The sequence below is a fragment of the Salvia hispanica genome, chromosome 1 (genome assembly GCF_023119035.1).
Source record: "Salvia hispanica cultivar TCC Black 2014 chromosome 1, UniMelb_Shisp_WGS_1.0, whole genome shotgun sequence".
Lineage (NCBI taxonomy): Eukaryota > Viridiplantae > Streptophyta > Magnoliopsida > Lamiales > Lamiaceae > Salvia > Salvia hispanica.
In genome coordinates, this window is record NC_062965.1 from 53,128,842 (window position 1) to 53,138,617 (window position 9,776).

The following is a 9,776-nucleotide window of genomic DNA, read 5'->3' on the forward strand; positions in this document are numbered from 1 at the left end:
GTATAGCTACAGACCGATATCTAAAATGCATTGTGTATTCTTTCAATATCGAAAAAGCATTAGGCCTCTCTGGCCATGTGTCTTAGATTCTACTAAGGCTTCAAATTAGAAACGATGAAAAAGTGTCAACTAGATGTGGTTATTGGGAGTCCAAATATTGGCGTCTTATGTTTTCTTTATCATATACCTCATCATGGGGCTATGTAGATCCTTGATCGGGTTTGCCACATGAACGTGATAGTTGGATTTGCATCAGTAAATATACTTTTAAAAAAGTAGTAGTGTAACATCTCGATTTCCCGAACCTTAATTTTAGAGCCCTAGAATTTATTTTGATGACGTGGAGACGTGAATTAAGTTATGAATGCATTTATTGCATGAGATGCTATGGCCGAGTCGAGTCTAGGGTTTGCATTGGAAGTTTGAAAAGTCAAACGTGTTGATTATATGATGTGACATGTGATTTATTAATTTATGAGATGAATTATTTGTTTATGGGTGAGTGAGAATATTAGAGAAAATTTTCATAAATACTAGCCACCCAATTCTTGAGATTTTCGACCCCCTTGACTTTTGAAGAAGGAATTTTATTTTTTCCGGATTTAATTTAATTCTTGGGATATTTATCCAAATTAAATCCAAGACCCAATTATTTCCTTATTTTAAAAAGGAAAAAATCGCCCCCTTTGTTTCCTAGGTGAATTTCGAAAATCACCTATTGTGGGAAGGAAAGAACTATTTTATTTTAGTTAATCCCTTATTTGATTTCCTTCCATACCTAGAATTAAAATATTCTACCAAATCTTCCATACCTCAAGAGATCTTGCCTTATCTTATTTTAGTCAATATTAAATATCCATGCCTTATTTAAAAAGAGCACTACACCCCTATTTCAATCCCAAGTTGGGAGAATTCTTGTTTTTATTTTGCTCCGTGATATTTTATTCTACTCCGTAAAATATACCAAAACAAAATCTTGGCTAATTAAAAAGCCTAATTTTCGAAACCTACATGCCTTGGAACCCTAGATCTTATTTTTATTTCTTCTTCCCTACTCCACAATATATGATTGTGTAGAATCAAATCTTACCAAATATTCTATTTATTTACCTAGAGATTTTATTGAGTTCTATAAATAAGAGAAACCCCTAACCCTAAGCCCCATAATTTTCGCCCCCTACCCTATTATTTTCGCCCCTCCCTCTTCTCCTCACTCTCTCAATTTTCTTCTACTTTGCTCCATTAATCCCTCATCCCTTGTGAAGAATTGAAGTTTAATCCAAGAATCTTGAAGAACCGAGTCTAACACTTAATTTCTACCGTTCATTTTTCTCTTAAGGTATTCATATATCCATCTTCTTGATTCTACTCGATTCCTCTTCTTTCTAACCGATTAATCGGTATTCTTGAACCCTCATGCATCTTGTTTGAGTGAAAGTGGGATAAAAAGGGATATGGAAATATGTATGCATGTGTGCGAGTGTGTGCGCGCGCCGTGTGTGTGTGTGTGTGCGTGAGTGTGTGTGTGTGCGTGTTGTGTGGTGTATGCTTGATGGCTAAATACTCTTGTGTAACTTATGTCGGTGTTAGATCTAGAGTTGAGATGTGAATGAAAGTCATATGATGAACATAATCTTTGTTTGGTAATTATAAGATAAATCGATGGGAAAAGGGAAAGTGTAGAGACATGCATGAGTTAGGAGTTTGTCTTGAATCTGATTTGTGATATGTGCCTATGTGATTAAAAGGTGAAACCTCGGTTGCGAAGCCGGATAACGGAAAAGCGAAACTACTTGAAATCTAAGTAGTCGAGGTGGGCTTTACTCTTAAACTCTTTTATGTGCAAATATATGATTGTGGAGAAATAAGGGTGGTTTAACTGTTATGCCATGCCTATGTCTGTTTTGTTGTGATATTGTGCGCCTGATGCCCAGTTTGAGAGTTCGCTCCATTGGGCTTAGCCTTGCATGTGTTTTCCTTATGTGCAGGTTGAACGATGACGAGCGGTGGCGGGTGTTGAGCATGGTAACTAATTAAGATGGTTGTTTTGAACTTCAAGCGTAGTTGTGTCTTCATACATAGCTATTCTTTCTCTTGGTCGCTTTTCTGTGTTTTTGCTACACTTATGTTTATTTTGAATACTTTGCACTCTCCTTTCGTTTTAGAAGCCTTAGACTATCTTGTGGTTTTATCTCGGAAACTATGTCATACTCTTGAGATTTTTGATTGTTATTTATGATACCTTCCTTTTTCTTATTCAAGCTTCTAGGTTAAGTTATTGGTTTAAATACTCTGATAGTTCTTTCAAATCTTTTGGTCAACACTCTTTAAATGAAACCCTAGCCTTTGTTCATTTCTTCGAGTCCGTTTGGTAGCAGTTGCCGCATTTATTGTACCCTAGGATGGCGGGCTGTTACAGTTGGTATCAGAGCCTCAGTTTCTTTTCGCTCTGGACCCAAGAGTCTTTTCAAAATAAGTTGTCCTCGTAATCTTTTGTTAATAAACTGAATATGGAAGGCTCAACATCCGCCAACGCAAAGGTACTCGCCAGGAGCAGCGCGTCGAATGAAGTATTGCGATGATGAGGAGCCACACGTTGCCCGCGTTCCCCGTAGAAGGACCCTTAGGATGCGCGTTTCGGCCCCTCGAAGGATCATAAGAGAGGCCGAAGAGATGCTTACCTCGAATCCCTTCGCCCCTAAGCGATGAGAAGAAAGACGAGGAGATGGGACCGTTCGAGAATGGAGAGAGTTCGAACGCGGAGAGTGTCGGAGAGTCGGAAGAACCCGAAGAGGACAATGGCGGAGATGTCTAGTGCTCGAATAGTGATTTTGTTTTTCCTTTCCCCATGTTTTGAAATTCTAGAACCTCTTTTTACGTTGTCATTTTCTTTCGCAATTTGTTTTGCTCCTTTTTCATTCATTGTACCAATACCTTTTGAGATTAATAGGGAATTCGCACCTTTTATTTTATCATCTTGCAATGAGCCGTCTTCACTCTTTTCCATCCTTATTGCGTGAATAAACTTGTTCGTTCTGTTTTCTTCCAAGTGTTTTCCACGTTGTGGTGCAGCTTTAATTACGCTTCCTCTTGCACAATTGTTTTCCTTTACAACTGCTATTGCGTGGTCTTTTCTTGGACCCTTATTGTAGAAGGAGTTAAATTTTCTTTCAAAAGTACCACATCGCTATTTTGGGTTTTAATAAGTGCGCTAAAAACTCGAGTGAAAATGAATCAGAATGCCGCCTAGACGTAACGTGAGAAACGAGGGACCCGCCTCCCAGGCTTCGGAGGAAGAAAGTGTGACGCAACCAAGGCCGCCGTCGCCACCACCACCTCCCCGAGTAGATAGGGAAGTCGTAAAGCTATTCCTAGACCAAAAGCCTCCTACCTTCGACGGAATGGGTGAACCCGCTAAGGCCGAAACTTGGGTACGCGCGCTGGAATGCATTTTCAGAACCTTAGTGTGCAACGATCCGGAGAAGATGATCTGCGTGACGCATCAACTGACCGGGTCCGCCGACTTTTGGTGGGACACCAAGCTGAAGACCATGCCCCAGGATCGTGTGGATTAAATGACGTGGGAAGACTTTAAGACCAAGGTGTATGACAAGTACATACCTAAGAGCTATCGCAAGGCAAAGGCAGCCGAGTTCCACAACCTCACTCAGGGACGTCTGTCCGTGACCAAATACGACCGCGCGCTTTGTGACATGACCCGTTATGCGCCGGAACAGACGGATACCGACGAGAAGCTGGCTGATAAGTTTCGTGAAGGCCTTAGGCACGAGATTAGGATGGCATTGGCAGTCCGTGGAACCCTTACGTACGCCGAGGCGCTAGCCCTCACACTGGATGTTGAGGCAGCGATGCCCAAAGAGAGGAGCACGGGAAACACTATGCTAGGCTTACCCCCGTCACGCCCTAACCACGATAAGAGGAGATGGGACGAGAGTAGGACCCACTACAATAGCAAGCGATACCGCCCCACCCTGAACCCTGAACCAACCGCCGTGCGGAGGAGGGCAGACTTCGTTCAACCCAAGGAGCGACCCCCGAACCAGGCCACCCCAATGTCGCGTTTGCACCAAGTACCATTTTGGGGAGTGTAGAGGACCGAACCCGATTAGATGCTTCAACTGTGGAGGGAACGGTCATTTCTCTAGGGAGTGTCCGAGTAGGAACGTAGGAACCGGGTCGAGGCAGAACCATTCGAGTTTTCGTCAGCAGCCGAGGGCGCCACCGACGGGCTCGGGAGTGAACCGGAATCAACCACCGCGGCTGCAGCAGCCTGTCCTCCCAAGACTTCCCGCCCCGGCTAGAGCGTACGCCGTTAGTCAGAAACAGCCCAGGATTGAGCAAGGAAATCTCGAGAGTGGAAATTTGGCAGGTATAGGTGAAATCCTCGATACCCCTATTATTGTTTTGTTTGACATGGGCGCGTCTCATTCTTTCATATCTGAGTTGTGCGTGCATACCTTGAGCTTGCCTGTTAGAAAATCTGAACATAGAATGATGGTGTCCTCACCAGTAGGAGGGATAGTAGAGATTTCCCGATTTTGCTTGAACATAGAAATCGTACTAGGAGAACTTAAGATAGTTGCTTACGACCTGCGAGTTATGGCGATGAGAGATGTCGACGTAATCCTAGGAATGGACTGGTTAACCACGAACTTTGCGACGATTAGTTGTAAGGAGCGACAGATATCCCTACAAGCCCCGGGTACGGAACCCATCGTGTACCACGAAATCTCGATGAACCGGCGAACCGCCATAATCTCCGCGTTACAAGCCACCGCCATGATAAAGAAAGGACGCCCAGCTTACCTTGTCTATCTCCACGGAGAAGAGAAGGAGGAAAGGAGGCTTGAAGACGTCGCCGTCGTACGAGATTTTCCCGACATTTTTCCCGATGAGTTACCTGGACCGCCGCCGGATAGGCAGTTAGAATTCACGATCGACCTTGAACCTGGAGCCGCACCCATATCAAAGGCACCATACCGAATAGCGCCTAAGGAATTGGAGGAACTAAAGGTACAGCTACAAGAGCTCATGGATTTAGGTTTCGTTAGGCCCAGTGTTTCGCCATGGGGCGCACCGGTGCTCTTCGTTAAGAAGAAAGACGGGTCAGAGTTGAACAAATTGACCCTCAAGAACAAGTACCCTTTGCTAAGGATAGACGACCTGTTCGATCAACTCCGAGGAGCCGGTGTATTCTCTAAGATGGATCTGAAGTCCGGATACCACCAGCTGAAAGTGCGAAAGGAGGATATACCTAAGACCGCATTCCGTACCAGATATGGTCACTATGAGTTCGTTGTGATGCCGTTCGGTCTGACGAATGCCCCAGCAGTGTTCATGGACTTGATGAACCGATTTTTCCACCCGTACCTAGATACGTTCGTCTTAGTGTTCATAGATGATATCTTAGTCTACTCGAAGGACGAGAAGGAGCACGCGGAGCATCTACGAATCGCGCTGGAGACGTTGAGGACGGAAAAGTTGTACGCCAAATTCAGCAAGTGCGAATTCTGGCTGAAGGAAGTCAACTTTTTAGGACACATCGTGTCGGCAGAAGGAATCCGAGTGGACCCCGCCAAGGTTGAGGCGGTGCAACAATGGAAGTCGCCATCGACGCCGAACGAGATTCGGAGTTTCCTGAGTTTGGCAGGATACTACCGAAGGTTCATAGAAGGATTCTCCAAGATAGCGAGACCGATGACCCAACAACTCAAGAAAGGGATCAAGGTGAACTGGACGCCGGAGTGTGAGGCGAGCTTGGAGCAAACTACGTAGTTTACACCGACGCTTCGAAGGTCGGATTAGGATGCGTATTGATGCAGAACAACAAGGTGATCGCCTACGCGTCACGACAACTGAAACCGCACGAGTTGAACTACCCCACCCACGATTTAGAACTAGCCGCAGTAGTGCATGCCCTAAAGATTTGGAGGCACCATCTCTACGGAGTTAGGTGTGAAATCTTTACGGATCATAAGAGTTTGAAGTACTTTTTCGAGCAGAAGGACCTGAACATGCGACAACAAAGTTGGCTCGAGCTGGTGAAGGACTACGATTGTGGCATCAACTACCACCCTGGCAAGGCAAACGTAGTGGCAGATGCCTTAAGCCGTAGAGACCATTGCAACTCGCTGTTTTTCTGACAGAAGAGGAAAGTTTAGTACGAGAGTTGAGTAAGTTGCGGATAGAAGTAGTTAGGACACCCGAAACCGTAGAGGGCCGAATCACCGCGTTAGTAGTAGAACCTGATCTAAGGATGAGGATCATTGCAGCACAACGGCTAGATGTGAGATTGGAGGAGATTCGAGTCGAAGTAAGAACCGGTGAATCCGGAAATTTTAGCGAGGCTTTCGACAACGCTCTCACCTTTGAAGGGAGACTGTGCGTGCCGAACGACGAGGGAATTAGGAACAAGAACATGAGCGAAGCCCACGAAACCCCATACACTGCTCACCCCGGGAGCACGAAGATGTACCAGGATCTGAAGAAGTCCTTTTGGTGGAACGGCATGAAGAGGGATGTCACAACATTTGTGGAGCGCTGCTTAGCCTGCCAACAGGTGAAAGCCTTACACCAACGACCGTACGGGAAGCTACAACCGCTTGAGATACCCGAGTGGAAATGGGAGCACATCGCCATGGATTTTGTGACGGCGTTGCCGAAGACCCTAAAAGGGAACACCGCGATCTGGGTGATCATAGATCGACTTACCAAGAGTGCACACTTCGTACCAATCCCCGTAACCCATGGATCGGATAGGCTAGCTCGGATCTACATTCAAGAGATCGTACGATTACATGGAGTCCCAGTGACGATTACGTCTGATCGTGACCCGAAGTTCACCTCGAAATTTTGGATTAGCCTACAGCGTGAGCTTGGAACCCGACTAAACTTTAGCACGGCTTTTCACCCGCAGTCCGACGGATAATCCGAAAGAACGATACAAACTCTCGAGGATATTCTAAGAGCCATGGTGCTCGACCGAGACGGAAGTTGGGAGACCGCACTCCCTCTGATCGAGTTTGCTTACAACAACAGCTTCCAAGCAACGATCGGCATGGCGCTATATGAGGCACTTTATGGGAGAAAGTGTAGATCTCCGCTCTATTGGGATGAGGTTGGCGAACGAAGGGCACTTGGACTCGATGCAGTCGAAGAGATGGTCGGAATCGTTCGACAAATCCGTGCGCGAATGAAGGAAGCCCAGGACAGACAGAAGTCGTACGCCGACGTCCGATGGACGGACTTACAATTCCACGCTGGCGATAAATTTTTCCTCAAGGTATCCCCGTCGAAAGGGATAACGCGTTTTGGGGTTAAAGGGAAACTGAAACCGCGTTTTATCGGGCCGTACGAAATTCTAGAAGGAGTAGGACCCGTAGCTTATAGATTAGCGTTGCCACCCAGCCTTGGGAATGTTCACAACGTCTTTCATGTGTCGCAGTTGCGAAAATACGTATTCGATCCAAAGCATGTGATTCGCTACGAGGAAGTTGCCGTAAACCCGGATCTGAGCTACGAGGAGCAACCCCAGATGATCTTGGATCGAAAGGTCCAAACCTCGAGAAATAAATCCACTGTCTTCGTGAAAATACAATGGAGAAACCACGGGCCCGAGGAAGCCACGTGGGAACTTGAGGATAAGATGATAGAACTATACCCGGAACTTTTTCCCTAAAGGTACCAAATTTTGGGACGAAATTTCTTTTAAGTGTGGTAGGATGTAACATCTCGACTTCCCACCCTAATTTTAGAGCCCTAGAATTTATTTTGATGACGTGGAGACGTAAATTACGTTATGAATGCATTTATTGCATAGGATGCTATGGCCGAGTCGAGTCTAGGGTTTGCATTGGAAGTTTGAAAAGTCATACGTGTTGATTATATGATGTGGCATGTGATTTGTTAATTTATGAGATGAATTATTTGTTTATGGGTGAGTGAGAATATTAGAGAAAATTTCCGTAAATACTAGCCACCCAATTCTTGAGATTTTCGACCCCCTTGACTTTTGAAGAAGGAATTTTATTTTTTCCGGATTTAATTTAATTCTTGGGATATTTATCCAAATTAAATCCAAGACCCAATTATTTCCTTATTTTAAAAAGGAAAAAATCGCCCCCTTTGTTTCCTAGGTGAATTTCGAAAATCACCTATTGTGGGAAGGAAAGAACTATTTTATTTTAGTTAATCCCTTATTTGATTTCCTTCCATACCTAGAATTAAAATATTCTACCAAATCTTCCATACCTCAAGAGATCTTGCCTTATCTTATTTTAGTCAATATTAAAAATCCATGCCTTATTTAAAAAGGGCACTACACCCCTATTTCAATCCCAAGTTGGGAGAATTCTTGTTTTTATTTTGCTCCGTGATATTTTATTCTACTCCGTAAAATATACCAAAATAAAATCTTGGCTTATTAAAAAGCCTAATTTTCGAAACCTACATGCCTTGGAACCCTAGATCTTATTTTTATTTCTTCTTCCCTACTCCACAATATATGATTGTGTAGAATCAAATCTTACCAAATATTCTATTTATTTACCTAGAGATTTTATTGAGTTCTATAAATAAGAGAAACCCCTAACCCTAAGCCCCATAATTTTCGCCCCCTACCCTATTATTTTCGCCCCAAGTGGCGGTGGCTCAGAGGGAGATGATGGCCGCGCAAGCTGACAAGATGGCCCAGGCCGTGGAGACAATGATGAAGATGGTCACTGTGGTTGACCAAAAGATCCTTCGGGCCCAGCAGTAGCGCATGCCTCCCAAGTTGCCCACAGAATCTAGGCAAGCTGACCCCAAGAGCTACCCCAGAGAAGCCAGCCCCCAGCACCCAAGGAATGCCACCAGAGAAGAAGAGAAAGGACAGTGAGACCACAACAAGCGTACCAGTGAAGAAGGATACCCCCAGGCCAGGGGAACAGAAGGCCAAAAAGGATGATGAACCCAAACCCAGCCAGAAGAAAGCAAAGACGATGCCCAAGAAGTCTGGTCCCACGGGGGACCAGAGCCAGAATTGACCCCCCCCCCAACCAAGTAATTTTAAATCTTAGTTTTTTTTTTATGTCTTTTTATGTTTTAGTTCATTTTTTTTACAAAGCATGCTTTTTTTTATGTGTCTGTGAATACTTGTGTTATCTTTATGTATATACGTGTTAGCTATCTTCTCCCACTTAGCCCGATGCTCGGTCTAAGTGTGAGAAGTTTGTTTTTTATATAATATGTGTTTTGTGAGTCTGTTAGGTGTCGCACTAACTTAGCCCTGTTTTCCACTTCACAAAAAAGGCTTGGGGACAAGCATGATGAAGTGGGAGGGGGGAGGGAGTTAGTGCAAGTTAGTGTCAATTATATGTGTCTGTTTACTAGGTCTAGGAGTTAGTAGTAGTCAGTTAGTAGGAAATTATGTGTTTATGCATAACTGGTGAATAGAAAGCAAAGCCCATTAGTGAGAGTGATTGAAGAGAGAATGCATGTCAACTTTGATGCCCTTTTCCTTAATAAATCAAAATCGGTTTGGATGAAGTAAGGACGAAAGAATATGCCTCGACTAATCTAGCTGTGAAGCCCTTCATAAAAGTGAGTTATAAGCCTTAAACACTTCATACTAACAAAAACTGTCAGTACGATCTACTTTGTCTCTTTTACTTTTCTGCATGCTTTTCCAGACCCTGGTAGTTTGAGGAAACTTGTCTTGCTTTTCGCTTTATGCTTGTCTATCCAAATTAGGAAAGTCTGTCTAGTCAAGTTTACCC